This window comes from Patella vulgata, chromosome 4, assembly GCF_932274485.2.
Source record: "Patella vulgata chromosome 4, xgPatVulg1.2, whole genome shotgun sequence".
NCBI lineage: Eukaryota > Metazoa > Mollusca > Gastropoda > Patellidae > Patella > Patella vulgata.
The window spans coordinates 63,211,010-63,235,148 of NC_065882.2; the positions used below are offsets into that span (position 1 = coordinate 63,211,010).

At 36.1% G+C, this 24,139-nt stretch overlaps 1 long non-coding RNA gene across 1 annotated transcript in view; it reads left to right on the forward strand.

Moving 5' to 3' along the window:
• Nucleotides 1-3,163: 3,163 nt before the first annotated feature.
• LOC126818509 (uncharacterized) overlaps nucleotides 3,164-24,139 on the forward strand; it is a 28,514-nt gene continuing 7,538 nt past the window's right edge. Inside the window, exons 1-3 of the long non-coding RNA XR_007679254.2 lie at nucleotides 3,164-3,538; nucleotides 8,733-8,921; nucleotides 20,914-21,044. This is a non-coding gene — a long non-coding RNA (uncharacterized LOC126818509). The remainder of the gene's footprint in view (nucleotides 3,539-8,732; nucleotides 8,922-20,913; nucleotides 21,045-24,139) is intronic.

The window sequence follows — 24,139 nt, forward strand, 5'->3', positions numbered from 1 at the left end:
TTCTGAGCAGTCCAAATCGTACTTGTTCGCGTCTGGTTAGTCTAGTCTACATTGGATGTAGGGTCTGACCCAATTTCGTCCATTTAAGGTTTCGACGGATAGAGATTTAGATTATAATAATACCCCCTTTATTCAAATCCCGTTAATTTGATTGAGTGCATTTTCTCTTTGCGCATATGATTACGAGGTTCGGATCTGGCAGTGATAAAAATTCAAGAAGTTGAATATACATTATCAGTATTTTACAGCTGTTTAAGTATGGAACCCTTTACAGACAAGTTAAGTTCCCCTGGTCAACGTAAGTTGTGGGGTTGCTGCCACTGTACAGCGGACGCGCACATGTACTGAGTTACCTTGGACAGGTTTGTTTTTCGAACCCTGCCCAACCTTGGACCGAGACTCGTTTACGTTATCGAAACATTTCGGAGCGTTTTTAGATCTGAACCCAGTAGAGTTCTATTTTCGTAGTAAAAATGGGATTTATGTCTGTAGGCCCACTCGGTTCATCCGTCAGCGATGACGACTGTAGTTGTTATTGGTTGACCATATGTTCATGGTATGTTGATTTATCTTGGTTTGATGTTTATTTTATACGACTGATAATATACTGAAAATCATTGAAGCAGTAGAAATCTCCATTAACAAGAACATCAACATGGCTAAACATGATGCAGGTAGAGAAAGCATGTATCATATTTCACACTTCCACATATAGTTCCTGAAATATTCGTACTTGAAAAGTAAAAGTCGTTTTTCTAAGTTTTATATATTTGACACCTTATACAATTTTTTTTTCATTTGGGTTTGATCTTTATTATTTCATACATGCTCTTAATTTCATAGTAACAAAAGAAAAAAAAATCTTTCATTTGTTTATTTTTATTAATTTCCCATTGATTTATTATTGCAAGCTATAATGTTTTTATAATTCATTTAGTAAAAACAAAACAAAAAACTAAAACAAACAATACTAGAAGAATAATTGCCTAAATAGGCCTTACAGATGTTGGAATTCCAGATCTGGAAACAAAAGGTTTATTCTCCGTTACACTCTAAATACAATGGATTCAGCGGATGTGAACCCACCTTTTCCTTTGATAAATGCGCAGATAACTCAATACTAAGAAATAACACTGGAACCAACGGAGTTACCAGTGTTGGTGCTATCATGATATTATCTGTATGCTATCAAACTACTTATAACAAGAGATAATTTATCTGTACATCAACTTGATTATCATCTAGATTGATATTTGGTGGAGTTTTTTGAGAATATTAACAGATTGTCCATGGTGTGATCTTTCAACAACTACAGGTACCACTCAACCCATCTTCTATCAACACTTCTATACTATAAATACATCGTCACCTCGTCATTATTTACTGGAAAGTGAATTAGTGGTCAATCAATGATGGTTGGAGTTATTTATTGTTGATATCATTCGTCAATCCACACTTAGTAATAACCGACTTACGGCAGGCTATATACGAATAATATTCCTCTCTTAACTTTGAAAACAACAGTAGATTGAAGTTTTTGAGTTTGAGAGAGAGAGAGAGAGGGAGAGAGAGAGAGAGAGAAAGAGAGAGAGGGGAGGGGGTGGGCTAATATCCACACGACACATACAAGCCCCAATGACAGACCTTATTATGAAATTCATATCATTAGCCACCATTGAACTATAAATAAGTATACGTGGTAAGTATCTATTTACAGAAAAATAAAATAATACATACCATTGTGTAACCGGAAATGAAATTAAGTGGTATTTAACGTCCTACTGTTTTGCCCCGAACTAGGCTAATGAAGACAGGCATACGCCATACAGTGTGCTATGAGGGGAATTTTTCCCGGACAGCGGCACTACGACCAATTGTCAAGGGATCTTTTACGTGCAATGTGTACACGGGACCTCGGTTTTTCGTCTCACCCGAATGAATAGACAGCTGTCCTTGTCAGGCCCTCCGTCCTGCACCACTGACAAGGGGGGGGGGGGACCACGCAGGAAAATCTGGGTGAACTTTCTCGGCCGATGCAGGGATCGAACAACCGACCTCCAGGCTAGCGAGCCAGCGTCTTACCCACTTAGCCACCGTGATCCACAATGAAAATTAGTATTATGTGAAATTTCTATTCGAGAAGTAGAATCGAGTGTTCTCGAAAGAGTAATGCTATCATGCCGAATGCATGACCTCCGTCCCTATTAGTCTGACTGACTAAGCTAATCACATTTGTAGAATTAGGTTTTTTTAGCACTCCGCGTAAACAAGTTTTCTCTTTAAAAATGATTCTTTATGCATTAAGTATTAATCAGTTAGTCGGTCTCTGTTTCAATAATATGATTATTATTTGTTTTATTGTATAAAGAAATCAGTCGATCGGTGTATGACAACACACATCAAAGACTAATTTGTCACAAATAAGCTTGACAAAATCTAATGTTTTTAGTGATGAAAAGATAAACTTGTTAGCTTTACGTTTTTGTTTCTGAATAGATTGATTGGTCTCTTTATGATATCTAAGCAAAATAAAAAGTCCATCACTATACTGTCCACGTGTCAATATTTCATTCAAATCCATTTTAAGAGAGAGAGAGAGAGAGAGAGAGGGGGGAGAGAGAGAAAGAGAGAGAGGAGGTTTAGCGTCCACTCGACACAAACTGGGTCATTTCGGGACTAACACATGGTTCAATTTCATTTCAATAATTCCCTTGCGCGCAGAGGTCATTAGAAATGGGAGGACCCGGAGAAACACGGGGTTGGACAGGTGACCCTGCTCCTTGCCACGCACAAGCGGGGAATTGAAACCACGCCATTTCACTCAATGACATACCTTCTGATAAAACGTGCACGTATTAACCATTCGCTCCCCCCCCCCCGCTTCGCAGAAAAAGAATTAGTACAATTGCTCCTGTATTTTAGGATATGACTGAACCATACATCCATTTGTTCCAAATGGCCATGGATTGGTTTATTTGGAATTTCTTCCTTTTATTGTACAGAAGTTGTAGTAAAAGTAGTTCATTGATTAAAAGCAAGCTCCACCCACTCGCCGGCTATTGGTTTATACTATTTGAAGATTGGTTGTGATTAGTTGCAGATTAAATCTGACAACTGGAATCACGCAGCACGTGTTTGGTTCCTAGTAGAGAGCCGAGTACGGTGCTATCAATGTCAGGAAGTCTTTCATCACTTGAAGTGTTCTGGAATTCTACCTGTTGTGTTTTGGGATCCATAAACTAGTAGCAAGCCTCATATCCATGAATAGTTTCATTTATTTTCTGACATTGGATTAAGATACCCAGATATAATAGCAAGTGTAACTGAATTAGCGGGGAGTTATATAGAGGGCTTACATAGAAATGTTGTTTTTGTCAATGTGATATTATTATTCTGATCAAACTGTTGAATTGTATCATGAATAGACGTGAAATATAAATATATACCTAACATAATGTTCATAAATTTGTTACTTATAGTAAATATTTCAATATTTACTGTGTTAACCGGGCACTGAATTCACATACTGAGTTCCAAGGTAAGTTTAATGTTCAAGCTTAAACAGATAGGTAGGGCGTTAAACCCCTCTTTTATTTCAGAATTAGTTTGTCATAATACCAGCTTTTAATGTTAGTTAATTTCATATGAGAATTCTAACCGCCGGTTCATTGTTTGTTTTCTTATATTAGAATGAGTTTAGTATTTTGTCATCAATTTATGTTTAGTTTTTGATCATTCTGACAGGGCAGGGATTGCACCTATAGAATGTCCATGGCTGGAATCATGACGATGCCCGATTCTTATTTGTCAGGGGTAACGCCTGTAGCGCTGAGAAAGAAAGTGTTGCATGAGACAAAATGCCAGTTGGCGTGCATGTAAAAAAATGGTAGAAAGGTTCACTCCCTGCGTAGCACTGCAACCACGACATTAGCAAATACAAATGATAGTATGTTAGTCTCAAAACGACTGAGCTATAGTGCTGATCACTTACGAGACGTTAAACCCCATCCCTTTCCTTTGATATCCTGATCACACAACGCCTTGTGTATGTGCTAGACTGTTTTCTAGCGTTAAAATTTCACTGTGCATGGATTTAAAGCACTCATTTATCTAGTTTGTCGCAGAGATGTGTGCTTTTATTATTCGGCTGTACGGAAAACGAACATCTGCAGTCCCATTTGTTCTGTGGCACTCTCAAAGATAATTCAGTTGTCTGCAGGGTTGTAGCTAAGTTCTAAAGTTAGGGGAAGCAAATACATTAAAAAAGCTGGCTCGCTAACCTGATCCTAGTGTTGACCGAGAACGTTTCCCTTGTCCACTGTGCAAGATGGGTGGAGGTGAGGGGGGGGGGCAATGACAAGGAACATTATCTAGTCGTCCGCATGACGTGCACGTAAAAGAACCATCGAAAGTTGGAATTCAAAATAAGAGTAGCCCGCTGGACACTGTATGTCGTATGCCCGTCTCTAGTATCCCGTGCGGAGAAGAAATTAGGACGTTAATGAACACCAATTCATTTCATTTGATCTGATTTATTTTATGTTAGTTGGGAATTCAGTTTTGCGTTCGTCCAACACATCAAAGCCACTGATTTGAATAGCTAAAAACTCCATGCAGCTCATATAACATTAACCGAACGCTTTAAGTTAATGAACATTTGTTCCCCAAACACATGGTATATTTTTTCCAATTCCTACCCTTTAAAATGATGACAACACATGGTTGAATAATTTTGAAACAAATATAATACCCGTTGGTTCAGTGTCAATATTTATCGAGGGTCCATGTCTCTTTCCAGTTGGGATTGAATGATTTCTGAAATGACTGGGTATCAAATGTTTAAATTACTAAAACTAGTATTAGGGTTAGGTATGTGGGTCGATCCCTGTCCACTAATATTTAAATCAGTTATTGGACGTGTTACAGCAGATCAGATATACCGCTGAAACACGGAAGCCCGAAGAGGTGTGGTGGTTATGCTATGCACCGCATCCCCTTTTATACCCCAATGTTCTTTACATTCAGGGGGCTACATTAAAAAATGAAGGCTTATGCGTAAGTTTGTTTGCAAGGTGATTACCCTTTTTAATCTGATGGTCCGAAGTTGTTGAAGATGATTCATTCCATGTTACGTGACTCTGGATCTTTTCATCGACATGACAATGCAACTCATCAACTTGATGACATGTATTATGTAAATGTTGGGGATGACAATCAATATTTCTTTCATTCTCATCTCATCTTTATTGTCACTTTATTTTTTTTTATATCAGTAATGGAGGCGACAGGGTGTTGATCAGTTTCATTACGTAATAATAACGGATTCTGTTCATTATTTATTTACAGAAATAAATGGATTCGTGCATCTAAAATGCACATGTTTTGGCTAGACTGCATGAATCCATAACTAAAATTCCTAATTGGGGGATCGCCTTCTCTATAATGCGTTATTGTTCCATAAATTGTGATGTTGTAGAACATTATACGGTTTTATTCTAATGGAACTGATGCCACTTTAAACAAAATTCTAAAGTAATTAAGCGGGTTAATTATCAATTTCATTTTTGCTGGGACCAATCCCGAATTATTCATGGTATTTGTTCTAGTCAAACCGACAAAGAACAAAGCTGAAAACACGAATTTGGTTGATGCATTTAGAGGCTGAAAGATGTATTATAAGATACTACTCGGACACATGTATATTAAACATGCATTATGCAAGAGCTAAATCTGCCTATTGCAGGTCTTTCTTTAGGCCTGAAATGTTTTCTAAAGTATTAATTAGACATTAATTATCTGATCCAGGCCTTAATCAACTCTCGATGGCATCAGATGTCTCCGATATTAAATAGATTAGAATGGTTCAGCGATACTTTGATTTAATCAAATATGGAGGACCGAGACCGATCAACCAGTATGGTGGTTGAAATTATTGCACACGTCTGTCAAACCTTCAAAGACTAATATCTTCGCTTGCAATAGAGTAATTTGAATGAAATTTTCAAATTATTCAATTTACATCATCTACTTTCGAACTATTATAGCAAGAATGGCTAGTTCTTTATCTAAATCTTACATAATGTATCTTTAATAATACTATGACATGGCAAGTAACAGTATAGTTAGTGGGGAAATTTTAAGAGATAGCATTTTGATCTCGAACACGGATGCATGGAACTAGCAGTTAAAAATATACCCCAATTCTTAAGTCGGTAATTGACAATTACGTCTTATGAAATATATCGTATGCATTTGTTTCAATAGCACGGTGACAAAATATTTGTGGGCAAGAGCGGACGCAAATGCATACGACATAAAGTTAGGTTTGTATCAATACATTATATCTCCCACTTAGAAAATAGTAACAGTAGGCTCCCCTGATTATTCAAAATACACAAGCAGTATACCTTGTATATTGTAGCCTATACCGAATTACACTTTGGTTCTACTTGTTGGTCCCAGTAGTGCATGCCATTTGTGACAAATGCATTACGTACGGAACGGAAAGATCTCTCCACGTATAAACGGGAGAAAATGCAGTTTTTTTGTCCATTAATGTTGACATTATCGGATTTAAATTATAGATTATATGATTTAATACGCCCACATTGATACAGACTAAAACTACCAATAGATTAACTTGTAATTTAAACAAAGTTTTTATGTCCATTTGATGAAGAATTCTAAAGATTTCAGATAGTTGGCAACGATTTGAATGATTTCCATTGACCATTTCGATAAAACTTGCAGATGCTTTGGATCGACTTGAAATCTATCTATACATCGTGTTTATGTTCATAATACGAAGAAGCTGATGAATTAGTTATTACACATGATTACTTTTAAAACTATTGTACTATAGTTATCATATGATTACAGCAATATAATTTGTATAATAAATATAGGCATTGAGAAGAACTAGAAACCAATCAAACTTTAAAGCGAGTGCATGCATTTGTGGACTGTATGGACGACTTAACTACTGTAGGCATATGGATCGTTACCTGACAACCTATGTTTGTTATAAGGGCTAGGATTATTTAATGAATTTTTAATAATATTGGGGAATAGCCTTTAAAAAAGTTAAGAGATACCAAACAAAAAGATGCTCTGTATTCCGTATTTACTTGATATTCTCAGATGAACTATAAAAAGCCCAACTCCATCAATTTATTGTATGATTATTGTTATATATTATATCATGCGTATTGAATTATACGGACTATCGTCAGCACTAGCTTTAATATTATAATTACATACATAAAAACAAACATTGTCAATTGCATGACGCATACTCGGTTCATTAGGGATTTCCGAAGTATGTCTGAATTGACGTAGACAAGCAAGTTCGTTTGTTACTCAAATGTACCCTGATGTAACGCAAACTTATTGGATTTTTATTTCTGTTAACCGTTCGTGAAAGTTTTACTTGAACACATGTAAGGCGTGTATCTTATTTTCATTACAAAGATTTCCCAATATATGGTTTCCATTCTGTTATATAAATGACCTGTCTTTCAACGTTGCATCAACGGATGTCATTTTGAAATAGCAAAACTATGGAAGTGAATAACATTTCGAATATCCATGGGTTAGAATTTTTATTCTTCCCCTTTCATGTTTTCAAAAACGAACCGAATGACCAACGGTGGTATATTAAAACAATTACAAACGAAGAAGTCGTTAAGATGTCTAAATTTTATTGCGATATGATTGATTCAATATTCAATTGCATTGGATGTTAAATAATGTTGCCGGCCTGTCACTGGACCCCATCGTCTTGAAGGGAAATAAGCTATTGCTTAACAATTCATAAATTGAAACTAGAACCGTTATAAAAGATACAGCTTTATTTGAACTATACTCTTTGGTATCTGTACATGCTAACAGATCGACTCTTAAGATAAATACCAGATACAGTTTCAAGATGTTACGGTAGAGTGGGATTGAAAGACTCAGACAGTATTATTCACTCATATATCATAATATGACAAACACCTACACACTTACGAGAATGCGGGCGTTGTGGAGAAAACCTATCAGCTAAAGGCTAAGGGCCTGGCAAGAGTTAACGTATCGTCGTTGGGGTTGGACGGAAAATTGAGGTCCCGTGTACATGTTGGTGTTAACATATACAACTGATACATCGAACAGAACATTCCTATGATCTACCACTTTGTATAAGAAAACCTAATTTCCTTCTGTGTTCGTTCTTTAATGATTTGACTAAATATGGCTGGCGGCGTGAAACCTAGGTGATCAAATCAGTTAGTCTACTCATTGGTAATCTTTCAAATAGTCGAAGTCATTATCCTACTTCATCTGCCTCTATGAAAGTGGTATTTAGTAAATACTGAACGGTAAAGGTGTCAAGATAGTTCATCTTTCAGGTCGCAGTCCAGTCCCACGACAGCGTAGCGATTTAACATAAATATGAGCCTGACGGGTAAAATTTGGAGCTAATGCTGGACTTAAATTGTATCAACATAACTGGTACAGGTGTATTAATTGTGAAAAGATTTACACAACTTGTCGGAGCACCAAGACGGATCCACAACATCTGGTCACATCTCTGTTTCGTTTACTGAACTCATGTTGTGGTATTATAATGTGTTGTGGACGATAATGCACGATTTTCTATTTTAATTCATTGTATGGCATGTACTTGGGTGTTGATAAGGCACCCACACCTTTCATTTGCTATAACTGGTATTTTGTTTATATTCTTTCAGCTCCAGTTGCTTAACATGGAAAGACTCTATACAACGTTCCACTGAGAGTGTTATCGACTCTAAAGTTAATTTTTAAATGTTATTAAAATGTTTAATTCATAAAGACAACCACAATGGATATATTGGTATTCCCGGTATCACGTGTGTCCATTTTAGGAATAATATGTTTATTAACACAAGTTATAACAGGTAAGCCATTCTGTTTTCTTTTCTGGTAAATTACTGTTGGGCATACCATACCGATGGGTATCTGACCGCTTTAATAGCTATATAATTAAAACAAAATATGAATGAATGATTAAATGGGATTTAACGTCCTATCTGTCTGCTCCAACCAGGATATTGAAGGAAATGTTATTCTGATTTTAACTACATAGGGTTCTTTTACGTACTCGCCAAAGTGTACACGAGACCCCGATTTGATCTTCCCATTTGGACGACTAGGCACTGGTCAGTTTATATAGGAACTGACATATTCCATCTTTAAAATAGTACAACCTTAAATACACAAAACCAGGTAAGATATCATACCTGTACAGCATTATATTTTACTTACCAGTAGTAACAACACCCTCAAAGACAGACATAGAATACAAGATTTGTAGGTGGTCTGTAGCTTATGTCTCTTTTTACACTTAATTAATATATCATGTGTTATACTTGAGATAGATTGAATGCGTACACCACACTGTAAGAACTGGGTAACGTTGCATTAATATATTGACTACAGGTAGTCTTGATTCCCAGGTAGAACCAACTTCAGTGGCAAAGACACGTTCAGCCTGGTCCATTGCTAATACAAATCCCCCACCAGTGATTGGAATATAAATAATTTATATCATTTAATAATGTTTATATATATATATAAAAAACATTATTAAATATATATTATATATATATATAAAACATTATTAAATGAAATAAATTATTTATAAATAATGATAAAAAAAGGTAGGGGATATTGAAATGCTAATACCTATGCAGGCTATGATATGATAAATAGTCATGGACACTTGACATGCTTTGAGAGTATGTTCACAGATGAAGAACTTATCGCCCCAACACAACCACTGAGCTGCACACGAGACACGCAATAGCGCCATACACGTGGAGGGGTTTATTGTCAAATTTTACACTTCAAGGAAGGGTTGGTGAAAATTGCCGCGTGCTGGTTTGCTTTCCTATCGGTTCTTGCTTACGATTTACTGTTTAGCGTATCTTTGCTTTAGTGTGTTACGTTTAATTTGATCGGGAGACGTGTTCGTCGACGTCAAAGTCAACCGAAAACACTGCAAGAATTGGCCGTGGCACTGCAAGATGAGTGGATCAGTTTGCCCCAAATCGTGATTGGACGGTTGTTTAGGAGCATGCCACGACGAATTGCTGAATGTCTGAGGATTTGTGGAGCAATTACTCATTAAGACAAAAATCAAAAACGTCCATTTTCACTTTTGACGGTGTATCTCTTTGCGAGTGAGAGGGGGCCGTCAGATAAGCCGCCAATATGAACTGTTTATGTTCATGTGTAGGCAATTGGCCTGTTATTAACATGAACTGGTTACTTCTAATAAAAACAGCAGTGCATTTCCGCAGTTTTGTATTGTTTCTGAATATCCCCTATATATAAAACCTATTAATTATCAGATAAACTGAGAAGGTGTATTGTCAACTTGGACGGGCGTCTTGATTTCCAAGGTAGAACCAAATTGGGTGGCATAGAAACTTCCAGTCTAGCCCATTGTTAATAAGAATCTCACCAGTCATTAGAACATCACTAAGTTATATCATAAAATAATGTTTATTTTTTTACAAAACCACCCAGTTCTTAGATGAACTGATTTTGGTGGCATTATAGACTGGACGAGCGTCTTGGAATAATAATAAAAAAAATATTTGTGAGAGAACACTTACATTCAATATACATTTTGTATATCAACCACAAAAACATCTATATCAACATAATATATAATGTAATACTTCAATACATATCTTTATATCAATAATAATCTGAAGTTTCACGAAAGAAAAGTTCAAATACGTTAACGCATCTTTGAATGCTTTCGTGTAGTTGATATTCTTGTCTTCATCGTTTATCAACAACACATCACGTAAAGGTCAAGTTTATTTAAGAAATATGTTATTGCAGACCTCGGTCACAATTTCGTTAAGATTTCAGCGTGATATAAGAACAGGAAGGAAATGGGTTGGTTAGGTTTTAAAAAAATCACCACGCGATACACTTTCCAATAAGAAAGCAATTTCCTTACAGATGAACAGCAAGGTCAGCATCCAAGACGCCAGATAATCGGTCGATGATGTTTTGTCTGAATACCAGATGATGAGGTCGATGTAGTTAGGAAGTTAAGACATGCTTTTACTTGTCTTCAGAACAATGATTCGATTTTGCCTATTCTGAAACCAACATACATATTCGATGCCTAATAACTATTTAGAAATATGCCGTCTGAAAATATATTTAGTGGGTGAAATTTTAAATCCTGGATTTCGGTCTGTCAATCTACAAAGAGACAGCTACTTAAATATTAAATCAACTGTATTATCTATAAATGTTATCGACAACATTCCAAGTTTTTCAAAGGAAGCTGGATAGAGCCAATTTAAATTGTTCGTATTGATCTCCTCAACTTATCTTTGAACACGAGTAACCAACCCGTGATGTAATCATCTTAAATTCACCTTTCACTTACTCTGTCATGGTTCCTGTCTTCATTTCGTAAATTTGATATTAGTGAAATAAACTTAGACGCCAGTTTCAGAAGTTTCCCTTAACCATGCTGCGTTAGTTATATTGCTCTGAATCAAACTAACATCACACTCGTATGCCAGGATTTCTTATAAATGAAATAAAATGGGAATTAATGTCCAACTTTTCTGTCCCGAATTTGCTAAGAGTTGTTTACGGGTAATTTGTCCCGAACAGTGGTGTTACGGTCTACTCTTATTTCGAATACCAGTTGTCTAGGGTTCTTTTTACCTGTACTCCAACGTGTACATGGGACCTTGTTTTTTCGTCCAACCCGAACGACTAGACACTGCCCTTGCCAGTCTCGCCGTAGTGCACCCAAGAACAAGGGGAAACCACGTTGGAAATACCAGAGGAACCTCTTCTCGACCAACACCGGGATCGAACCTTTAGTGAGCTAGCGTCCTTATCAGTGAGCCACCGCATCTCTCAGGATTTCGTATGCCATTGTCAACTATGAAGAATGTATCGTATATGACTCATCCGGTTGTTGGTTGACTATAACATGGCGAGCGTCATTTACCATATGGACACAGCTCACCAAATATTCCTACGCCGTCACCCACGAATGAAGGATAAAAGTTATTTTTAGTCTTGTTGACTTGGTGTAGAATCGAAGAAACGGGTTTGAAAATACATTTTCTGTCAGGTTTTGGTGAATATTCATGATTTCGAGGCGGAAGGACACAAGAGTTGAGAGATTGTTTTTTTTAATGTAGGGCCGAAAATTGTATGTTTTCTTGTCTCTACTTCCAACTTGTGTATCTGAAGTGTTTCACGAAGAACCTCATACGTGCTTTTGGACAAGAGGTTGCCACACGTTGCTCCATCTGTGGTAGAAAGCGCTCTACCCAACGAAAATTACAGAAAAAGTTAGAGCCGGTCTAAGAGACGAGAATTAACATTAAAGTCAATGGGGAAATCATTAGTGATCTGTGGCCATAGTTGATGTACTGAGTGTACAAATTAACCATACCAAATATAAATAGCAACAGCAGTACCCCGTATTATTGAACCCTGGCGATAGAATAATAATCGAACCGCACTTTGGGCACAAACTCCGGATCTCGTCACATAAAAGCAGCCAGATTTTAATGATCATTACGAATTCAGTAACGCAACTCGAGAGAAAATAATCTGGAATATAACTTGCAAAGGATATCAAAATATTGACGCGTCAAGTGTCACTGTTGATTTTTATTATTCGGAATAAAAGTTAGAGTAATGATTTGTGTTCCGGGTTTATTATTTAATATTTAATCATGAGCACGTCGGAAATAATAAAATTGGTTAATCTGATAGGATTATTGATGTTAGAATTTCAGCCTCATTAAAGATTCGTTGAGACGAACCAGGGAATGAAATGTGTGATAAACCTTTCTTGACACCATTGATCATAACTTCCGTCCCAATCCCCTGGTATTGGTGAAGACTCGAGTGTATTCATTGATTGGCTACTAGCTGGTGAAATATAATCTCTAATCAAACATATTGTCTAGAGGAATTTTCATTAATACAGGATGATCATGACTCATATCCTTGATTTCGATATCTTTGGGTTAAAACATGGCCCTGTCCTTTTCATAAAATGCAATGCACTTGTTTTTGGCGATGAAGTTTTGTTCATACCAGATTGCATTTTGTATATAATTATGTAACCTGTACATCTAACATCGGAGGACACACTTCATGTTTACTGACGACATCGGTGGTTTTAATTCGTTTCCACGTAGTTGATAGAAACATACTTTATGACAAATATAACGTTTATGAATGTTTGGAAATGAAATTTCCTATTTTCTGCATCAACCGGAATTAGGAAGATGGGGGAATATGCGGAAACAATACTCATAAATCGAATAAACCAATGGAAAGTCAATAATCCCATGTTAGTTTTATAACTCTTATCCTTTATTTGTCAAAGCTTCATAAACATTATATCAATTATCGTTTGTGAAAGCTTCATAAACATTATATCAATTATCGCCTATCTACACGGTGATACTGTTATTATTTTAATTTACCAGCTTAATTACAACATCATTGTATATCGAAATAACAATATATATATATTGTGTTTACAAGCGGTCAGTTCAGACGTATTTTAGTGTCAATAACGATCGGACAAGATACATGGTGGTAACTGGAATAGATTATCTTATATAATGGTGGCGAGGTTGGCGTCCACTGATATCAGTTAATATATCTGGTTTTCAAAGTAAGAAATGGTTCGGGAAAGCGAACAGAGGAGTCTAAATTGTAAACGGATTTATAGATATTCGGAAGATAATCCAATATAATCCAATATAATGTCACATGAGCACAAAATTGTATGTATAATAATTTTTGTTCGCAATGCCATATAAAGTTCAATAAATTATAAAATCGTTGTCTGCATTATTGGGCTGATGACCTGTCCAGGCGAAGAGCTTCGGCACGCATTTTCCCCAAAAAAGTGTGGCATTCCTAACTCGTTGGCGATAATGTGCTCAACTTCTCAGGAGGGATCCCCACAATACTGACATTATGTCGAGTGATAATCATCAATCAACCATCACCATGTCATGCACACTAGTTAAATGGTTGCTTCCAGGAAGCTTGTCATCGTGAAGGATTTCTGCCACGCTCAAATTCCACAGCCTACTTCTTTACTGTTGAAAGTGAAGTGGCATCATCCCTTAAAGTGAAGACCATGTCAACATGTATTTGTGCAGTTCGTCCTTTCAGCTGCGGGTGCTTGAAAACTGCCCTAGAGCCAGATTTATCCCAGTCCGGTGATTTCAATGGTTTGGTTCATAAGATGGTCTGATACGAAGATAATAATAACACTGCAGTTGCAGTTCTTATGATTCATTCAATGATAGTACTTGTTGGTTGCTTAGAAATTTTCAGTCAGCCCTGTATGTAGCAGGCCACGGATGAGTGTCCATGGGCACACCCTTTGGGTTTGTCTTACATTTTCGTGAAGTAGGTTCTCATCTAGTAATACTTAGGTCTTTAAACGGTTCGTGGATATTGTTTACCATGGGTCACTTTACAGAGTTTGACTGACCACCGTGACCCCTGTGAAATTATCGTATTTGGTACTATTGACTATCAACACTATTTGTGATTCTATATAATCAAAGAATTACCAGCAACATCGTTAATTTAATCCAAGGAACAGAAGTGATGTTTACATTGGTTGTATTCTGTGTGATCTGTAATCAATCAGTTACACGCGCTGGGTATACATGTTTATCAGATTTAATATATATATTTTTTTTACTTCAGTTTCTAATGTTACCCAAACTATATAACACCAATAAAATAAAACCAAGTACGAACAATCCAAACCATAAGACAGAATTCGAAGTCCTAAAAAACGTTATAGGCAAAATAGTGTATTCTTTAATATACACTACATAATATATAATTTAAGATTTATTTGGATAAAATGTTGTAACAAATATACTGTTCCGCTATAAGATTCCCGAGGTAATATACCATTATAATGAATACTGATGTAATAACTTAGAATGCAAATCGATAAATATTTACTTTTACACTAGATTCAAGTGTTGAATCGCGTCTTAGGATACATGGTTGGCTTTCTGACAACGCACAGCCTATGCTTAAACTCAAATCGAAAGAAAATTGGTACATAAAAGGTGATGTTTTCCAGTTTGTAAGAGATCCTATTGTAGTTACGCAATAATTGAAGAAATCCCCCAAAAGCGTTTACACAATATTACTATTTTTCTCCAGTTAATTCGATTCTTTTAAAAAAATCTACCCTGTCCTAGGGCTACAGATTTCTCAAGATTTAAATCCACTCCTAAATTATTTGGTATTGCCATGTTTACAATTGAAAGTCATAAATCTGTCGAATGTCTAAGGTTTAAGTTAAATTTATTGTTAAATTAAGTAAACAATTCGTAGACGAGTGATCAGCGGTAGTGTTAATTACATATAGTTTAGTGAGTTACTAACGCAATAAATCTGTATTTGTTATAGTATTTCCTTAACTGATCGGAGCCCCATTGATAAACACAAAATGCCTTTGCATCACCAATTGTGCATGTGTATAGAAATGATGTCAACATGCTTGGAAAACGATATTCAAAACAGCACACTTTAGAGCCTAGGAAACAACCAGTACATAAATATTAGAACTTTCTCCACGTCCATCATGATATACCTAGTTTGCAATTTCTTCGACAAATTGTTATACCCATTGATTTATTTGAAGCTATGACAAGACATACCTGATGTTTAGACGATATAATAGTACCATTTCTATTTTTTTCCGACTTCGTTATTTCTTTTAGTCATTCGTGACATAGGATTGGTCAAATGCGTTCAAAACACCGATTTCCGTGATGTCAATAGCAACGTGGGCAATTTCATTTCACTTCATTTCAACAGACACCACATGTATCAATGTTGAATCATTAATTGCCGGGGTATCATGACATTTTTCAATGCGTCGTAACTGTAATTTGAGGCTACTCTTTCCGTCCAAAAGCTACCAATATTAATGAAGGCTTGACGGAGCTATTGATTGTTGCAAGACATTTATTAAATAACTTTCATAAATAAAAAGACGAAAATATCAGACACCAGCTTATCGAGCACGATTCCTTCTAATAAATCTGAAACCATTATTTAACGTAGATCTGAATGGAATTAGGTTCTTTTGAAAACGATAATATTAACGATTTGCGCTTTCTATTTGATATAAGGACATTATAATACTAAATATACGACATTATAATACTACATTAATCATTAATATACGTTGATGTTAGCGAGAGACGTTCATTGTATTAAATTTCCGTCTAGAGTTTGAAGTCTTTTAATTCTGTCACTGGCAGATGTTAGATAATTACCTTGTTTAATTACCTGTCAGGATGACGGGCTCCGCAGGCTCGAAACATCACGCCAAATATAAATTTCATTTTGGTTGTCCTTAATTCAATAATTTTACAATGTGACATTCCCAACGTAACTTTGGACTGGAATTGGTATGATACAACTGATCATTGCTGGTAGTCATGTTACAATCTGTATTATCTATATTCGATATTTACTTGAAAAGCAGGTGTCTGGAGTAATTCGACTGATAAATGAGAGTTTGGGTTATCAAAAAGCACACGAATGTCCAATAATTGCCGGCAGGTATTTATTGTTCTCTCTCATTGGTTAATATACCTACACCAGACAATATTAAAACAACGTACAATGTGTCTTGACGACCAAGAATAATCTGTATCGCAGTAGCTTAGTTATAAGAAACAGTTGGATGTTAAATATAATTTTAACAGCATCAATCGTCACTGCGACACAAATTAAACAAAGCCAGACCACTATAGTTTATCATATATGTCTTCAGAAGAAACTAAGTTGGGTAATTAAGAGAAACGTCCAAAATAATTACATCCAGCCGAGTAGATTGTATTTATGATATCGGTCGGCATTATTCTATGTGTTTGAAACTTGCTTTACATTTCTATAGCAAATAGGTAAACGTACCGAGAAAAACATTTTTACGACGAAGCCTCGTGTAGCATACATGTCTCAAAATGACCGAAGTATTGTATTAATTAGACTAGAATCCCGTTCAGCTCAATTCCAAGAAATAAAGTCTCGATTGACCTATAGTTCAAATTAAATGATTTGTCATTAATTAGGTAGCGCCACTATTACTGAAAATGTGTTAATTAATCCGACTGATCCCACTAATTACTTTCTTTCAAAAGAGTAGTGAAAAAGGCTAAACAAACGCTAATGCTATTTTAAGCGTAACATGAACTGACTTAATTTGTCACAAGAAATGAATTTCCAGTACTCCCCCCTGTTCCGATGCTCCCTGTATACAAATTCATTTACCCAAAATAACAGTATGTCATGATTCTGCATAGAGCAATCTTTAAATCTTAGAACATAATAAAGTAGACTTTGAACCAAACTGGCCGGGTTAAATAATGTTTCTCAATGGGCTGGGGGAGGGGTTAGCAGAACGAATCATCTGACCACCTTACTTCACGAATATCCCCTTAAGAAAAATAACTTATCCTTACCTTACCCCACCCCACTCACGTAACCCCCGCCTCAATTTTATTTTTCCAATTACTGATCCTATCGTGTGGCCGTTTGGTCGCATTGGATCCCTTAAAGTCTTATTTTGTACTCTCCTGACTAAACTCATTCAAAAATATATAGCAAGGCAATACCATTGTCTCACACTCACACAAGTTTGTTTGTTATTTGTTTGTGAAGGTGCAATTAGTCCATGTCTTAAGGAAAAATGAAATAGAGTTTAACGTCCCACTGTTCTGCTCCGACTGGGCTAATGGAGACAGGCGTACGTCATACAGTGTGCTATGATGGTAATTTTGCTCGGACAGTGGTGTTAAGGCCTACTCTTACATTGAATTCCAACTGCCAATGAGTCTTTTACGTGCATGCCAATGTGTACACTGGACTTCGGTTTTTCGTATCATACAAACGACTACGCGTTGTCCCTTGCTGGACCCTCTGTCCTGCTCCAATGACAAGCGAAAAACACGCCAGAAAATCCCGATGAACTTTTTCGGCCAACGAGAATCGAACACGGGATCTCCAGGTTAGAAAACCAACGTCTTATTCACTGAGCTACCGTGGCTCCTATTCTGAAAAAAAAGAACATAGTCCGTCATTTTCAATAAAATAGATAATGTTTATTTTGAGTATCGGTAGTCAGATGCATTTTCTAAAAACCTAGGTCACGTCTGAATTGCTGCCTACGGTGCATTATAGCATTACAATTTAAACTGATTCAGAAAGATCTGCATTATTAAACTTTTTTTCTATGCCATTGAAGACTTATTGAATTTTCCGGAGATATTGAAACTCCATAATAAATGTGAAATAGATTCGAGCGCAACATGGGTTTGAAATTTAATTAGAAAGATTAATGGTAGAGAAACTGTTTTTATATTACAAACAGTGAATAATAAATTACATGTAGTTTACTTTTAACACCCAAATATATTGCATGTTTAACAATAACATAGATTACGAATTGTATTTTGCAATTTTATCTTTTTAATTCTTTTGCATAAAAGGTATATAAAGGTGACTGTATCAAGAACTTCAGCATCTATAGTATTCACTATCCTAGAACTTAAATACCCCCACCACTTCTCAATCCCTTTTAGAAAAAATACGCTCAATAAATAAAGCGACCGTTTATTTCACTGGGTGGATCTGTGTTCATCTTGTTCAGTGAATCAGTGTAAGGCAGGTAATTTTACAACTGTAGATAAAGAAGATGTATCGATGTATATTAAATGTTATTGTAAAATGTTGCCAGCTAAATACTGGGTTTCTGGACTATGTATTATCTTTTATTATACAATGTTTGTTATGTCTTCTGTTTGCCCACTATGCTATCTACATTATCTCTTATTATATAACCACAATTCATCTTAAATCTATTCTGGCACATTCACCACCAACGTTGCTTCATTGATGTCGATTTTCTCCAATGTGTTATAGTACTAGAATGTTTAAGTCAACTTAACAATTGATATACCGTTTGGCAAAATGGCAACCCTTACATAACAATGCTAGCTTCAGTTCTGATTTGTTTTTACTTTTGGGACTTAAAATACCTTAGTATATTCTAACGTTTCTTTTATTTAGCGAAATAGCGCTTTCAATCATTCCCAAACTGAAAGAATACCATGAACCAATAGAGATTAACACGTTAACTAAGCTTGAAACATCATCTGTCTTCTATAAATTCTGTTGTATTTTAACGATTCGCGTGGTACTTATTGACTTATGTGTTTATGTAGAGTTAAAAGACTGGGTTGTCCGGTTTAAGAGCAATGTAGGTCTCTAGACGGATATTCTTCCATTTCCTTTCCCCGACAAACAGATTTAAGATATAATCAAAACCCACATTGCTTTCGTATGAAGATGTCTGGTAACCATTGATAGATACTAATCTATCTCGGTATATTGCATTTAGGTACAATTGCTGGCCACTTGAATGCTGTCTTCAGGAGATTGAAAAAAGGAACGCCGCCTTGGATTGACCTTTATTATACAGTCAATAAAACCCGAACATTTAAATATGTGGAATCTTAACAATGGGTGACACTTTACAAATGGTGAACTTGTATTAAGGTACAGTTGACTCAATGACAGACCTTATGATACATCGCGCACGCGCTAACCTTTTGACTTCACATTGTATATTGTCAGAAAAATGCAATTTGCATGTCAAACGATTATTTCCGAGAACAAATTATTTCAAATAGCTTCTTCAACCCCACACAGCAACATTTCATTCTCTTCAAAAAGGCAGTGTAAATACTTCATTATTTTCAATAAATGTCGACTGTTGGCTGGCATATCTCGAGTTCTCGTTCATACCTTGTTATATTTCCATACTTATTATATTGATTGCTAATGATTTCTGAAGATCAATATATTTCAGTATGGTTATGCACAAACCACAAACATAAGCGTGAACGTAAACGTGATAGATTTACGACAATGAAGAGATGCAAATTGTCTACTACCGATTCTTTATCCCGCTTTGTTTGTTGGAATTGGCCGGACAATTATAAATAAACCCTCCTCTAAAAGATAAAACGCTAGAAAATAAAACAAATGAGAAAAACACGGGAAGAAAATAAACAAAAATACCCTAATATCACGAAAATATGATATTAAATTGATCTATGACTTTTATTGTTGTCATGCGAAAATACTTATCTGTATGTAAGTTCCATAAACTCCACCTAGCCAGAAGTTCCCGGGTTCGACGCCTGTGTTGGCAGAAAACGTTCCTTGTGATTTTCCAGCTTGATTTCCTCTTGTGGTGCGGATGCCCTAGCAATGAAAAATGTGACGCTTGCTCGCTAGCCTGAAAGACGCGGGTTCGATCCCGGTGGTGACCGGAAAAGTTCATCGGTATTTTCCGGCGTGGTTTCCCCTTGTCAGTGACGCAGGGCGGAGGGTCTGACAATGACAGCTGTCTAGTCGTTCGGATGGGACGAAAAACAGAGATAGCGTGTACACATTGGCGTGTCCTTTGGTAGTTGGAATACGATATAAGAGTAGGCCGTAGCGCCGCTGTCCGGGCAAAATTACCCTCATAGCACACTGTATGCTGTATGTCCGTCTTCATTAGCCCAGTCGGAGCAGATCAGTAGGACGTTAAACCCCATTTAATATCAATGAAAAGTTTCTAGCCGTTAAATTCGAGTAGGCGGAAACGCCACTGTCTGGGAAAAATGTCTCTCATTGCATTGCTCATGGTGGTCGTCTTCACTAGCCCGTTTTGCGCACAATTCAATTATACATTTGATTTATCTTAATTCGTTGTATAAAAATTGTGCTCAGACTTTTAAATACACGATATATCTCTTTTCATTTCAGAAAGTGTTGAAAAGTTTACAAATAAATCGTTTATCAACCCAGTCTTCCTACCATCAGTAACTAATATCACTGTTAAAAGAGGGTCGTTGGCTGTTTTACCCTGTTCTATACAATACCTACAAGATAAACAAGTAAGTTTTACCCTGTACTATACAAGATAAACAAGTAAGTAGTACCATGTTCTATACAATGAGACATTTCATATAATAAGCCTACTTGTACATAGAAATAAAATGAAGATAACCTGTCCTGTCCACATAGTGGTTACAGTAATATGGGTTACTGCGCTATTCCCATATATTCAAACGACAGTTTACTCGTTATTGCGATACTCGTTCGGAAGTAATAATCTCCAATCGATTGCTAAACTCCAAAGGATTACATCGTAAGGGGTATCGCCTACACATAATTGCATGCATTTAAAAAGAAATTACAGATATGTATCAGAAATGATGTCTGACTTTGATAATTCAAAGAAGAAGAAATAGAAGTGTATGGTTTTACCAACAATACCTTTGAATCGATAGCAAATTGTACAAACACAAACTTAAATCACTGCCGTTACATTCTGTGTTTGGACATCATTTTGACAAGAACACTATCAATTTTCCCATTGATTTTAAAGTTAATTCTCGTCTTTAACTTTTTCCCAACCAAATATTCTTACCAAATATGGAGCGACATCTGACAACTTCTTGCCCAAAAGCAGGTATTATGTGTATCATGGAAACTCGAGAAACACAAACTGGAAGTAGCATAAAAGTAAACAGGCAGCTGTCCGCCCTACATTTCAACGAAACCAAACAGTTAAATCTCTTTTCTTTCCGCCTCAAAATACAGGCAGCTGTCCGTCCTACATTTCAACGTAACCAAACACTTAAATCTCTTATCCTTCCGCCTCAAAATCATGAATATTCACCAAAACCTGGCGGAAAATGGATATTCTACACCAAAAGATCAACAATCTCCATGCAAAAGTAGGGAAAGGAGGAGAAAGACTAAAAATAATTTATGGGTATCCAGCGTAGGAATTTATGGTGAGCTGTGTCCATTTCTAGAACACTCGATTTCACAACCAAGTGTGTGCCCAGTCTTTAGTAGCCAGCGGTAAAATGTAATGGTTAAAAAATCTCCTGTCTCTTTAACTTTAGTATAATTCACTCAAGGCTTTCCACCTTTCAAATGAGCAAATGTGAAACGTGTCATTCAATCGATGTGTAGTTTAAAATTATGTTTATCCCCAAACACAATTAGTACACATGTCAGTTTCTTCCGTACGAATTCAATCTTTAAACTAGTAATACAGCGATAAAACAGTTATAGTCTTAAATATCAAGATCCATGATCATATTCAATAAGATCATATATTCTTATATATTCATCATCATATCATTGAAATGAAATGAATTGGGGTTTATCGTCCAACTGTCTGCTCCGACATACAGTGTACTATAGGGGGGCCATTTGCCCGAACAGCTGCGCTACAGGTTACTCTTATATCCAATTCTAACTGCAAAGGGATCTTTTCCGTGCACCCCAATGTTTACACGGGTTCTCGGTTATTTTGTCTTATTTGAACGACTTTACTTTATCCCTTGCCAAGCCCTTTGCTCTGCACCACAGGCAAGGTGGAACTAAGCCAAAAACATGGCTAAATGCCGTTGGATGCACAAACATAGTTCGCCGTACCAGTTTGTAACTATCAAATTGTCTTTGCGGATTCAAAATATCAAGGAATGAGATTGATATCAGGATAAAAGCAACTTTCCAGTATTTTTGTCAACAGTAATTATTTACAGGAGCAATTAAATTAACCGTAAAACTTATTTATCCACTGAAAATGGTTTAACGGTTAACTTGAACTTCTGACTGAGCTATAATTTTGTAATCACTTCGATTTAGTTCTCGGGTATAACCCTAAGGTCTATGGATACTTTAACGACAAATCTGAACTTTGATACTCGAAATCAACTTCCTCCAAATTATATCTGACCACATGAATGAGTATGCCCAGAATCCGTTGTTAAAATACTTAGATGCAGATTTATAGTTGAATCACTTAGAGTCAATCTTCATATATCTCTGGTTAATGGTTTCATTAGTATGATACATTGGTAGTCCTTTACCACCACGAAACATAACTGACAAGTCATCTGGAATCTTATATAGCATCTGATATGAGGAGATAACATAATTTCCCATGTTATATTTCTTGCGCACTTCGATAGGCTGACAAATATGTTACTAAAACGCCAGAAACTTTACTATGAAGACTGTGATCTGTCTACTTTTGTTGTTTGATTATAACTGTTTTATTTATATTAAATGTTTTGAAATAAAATATGAATGTAACGTCCGACTGGGCTAATGAAGTCTGTCATTTGGGAAATTATTCATTCACATCTTCGTCGATTTCTTGCTGCCAAAGGGTTCTATTCCTTCACACCAACATGGGATCAAGAACGTTCGTCCTATCTGAACGACTAGAAGCCTGCCCAAAACCACCGACAAGAAAAAACTACACTTGAAAATACCCCCGAGGACAAGGAACTTTATTGGACAACACCTGGATCGAACTCGAAACCCCCTGATGGTGAGACGGTGCTTTGTTTACTGAGCCACCACATCCTCCTAAATCCCAAGATACATGAATATGTCATATATACAGGCATATTATATTATCTGATGAAGTAATACACATGTAAGTAAAACAAAGAACCAGAAGTTGAAGGAATGTATAAACTTAAGACCTAATATTTCTTATTTTTCACTAGCCGTTTCCCCTTCATTATTCTTTGATTCTAAGATACAATTACTTATTTTTATTTAATTGGGTATCATGGCGATGTACATATATGATTTAAACAATACATTTAATGCTCGGCATTTAATGCAAGGTGGTTTTAGTCCGTCGATGTGATATGTTGAATGACTTCTAATTTAAATAACATGATTGTGCTTTTTATGCATTTTCTATTCCTTGCTGGTTGGTGTTTAATGTTTGTGGTATCACAGACAGATTTTTTTCTATTCCTATGTTATACGATATCCTTATTTCGTTTCAATGTAAGTGAAGACATTATTTGTTTTCCCTTATCTGGATAGCTGCCTTAACCCTGACATGCTAAATCGGCTTTGTCAGTTGTGAAATCTACCAGATTAGTTATAATAGGTGTAAATTAAAGATGTCGATATTATGTAATGTAAACACTATTACATCAATATC